Raw genomic sequence first — 1,063 nt, 5'->3', positions numbered from 1 at the left:
AAAAAAAAAAAAAAAAAAAATTAAAGGAATATAACAAAATAGAATGAAAAACAGTTTACAGTTTTCTGTTGGGGTCTTCATTCACCTTTCAGGTTTGTCTTGCTTTAGGTAATATACAAACATATGGAATTCTCAAGATTAAAAACTCAAGAGTAATTGTTTGGCATCTAGAAGAATTTCTTTTTTTATTTTTATTTTTTATTTTTTTTTAATTTTTAATTTATTTTTTAAAATCGTATTTATTTATTTATTTTTTAAAGATGGAGTTTCACCATGTTGGCCAGGCTGGTCTTGAACTCCTGACCTCAGGTGAGCCTCCCGCCTCGGCCTCTCAAAGTGCTGAGATTATAGGTGTGAGCCACCGTGCCCAGGCCTAGAAGAATTTCTTCTTAAAGAATAGTTTTAGGCCAGGTGTAGTGGCTCATGTCTGTAATCCCAGCATTTTGTGAGGGATCGCTTGAGCGATGGGCAGATCGTTTGAGACCAGCCTGGGCAACATGCTGAAACCCCGTCTCTACTAAAAATATGATAATTGGCTGGGTGTGGTGGCACACACCTGTGTTCCCAGCTACTTGAGAGGCTGAGGCAGGAGAATCACTTGAACTTGGGAAGCGGAGGTTGCAGTGAGCTGAGACCCGGCCATTGCACTCCAGCTTGGGCGACAGGATAAAACTGTCTCCAAAAAAAAAAAAAAAGGTTTTAACATAGAATTAAGACATTTTCTTGGTTAATTTAAAGTATATTTTAATTTTCCAGATATTTATAGAAACATATTACTATATTGATTATTTTGTCTTAAAATAAGGTTTTATATAATACTTGAGGCATGCAAAAGACATAGTAGAGTTCTGTGAATTCACTCAGATATAACATTGCATTTCTCCTCCATCTCATTCATCTTCTCTCCTTGGTAACCGTGTCCTGATTTTTGTGCTCCATATGCCTTTGCTTTAAAAAAAAAAAAGATTAGTTTTTTATGCTTTATCTTTAAAGAGTAGATTAAATTTTATTTTTTATATTCGTGAAAATGGACTTACGCTTTGGTTAGTTCAAGACTTTCTGA

Source organism: Cebus imitator, unplaced genomic scaffold, assembly GCF_001604975.1.
Source record: "Cebus imitator isolate Cc_AM_T3 unplaced genomic scaffold, Cebus_imitator-1.0 Scaffold725, whole genome shotgun sequence".
Lineage (NCBI taxonomy): Eukaryota > Metazoa > Chordata > Mammalia > Primates > Cebidae > Cebus > Cebus imitator.
This window is presented reverse-complemented; position numbering follows the sequence as displayed.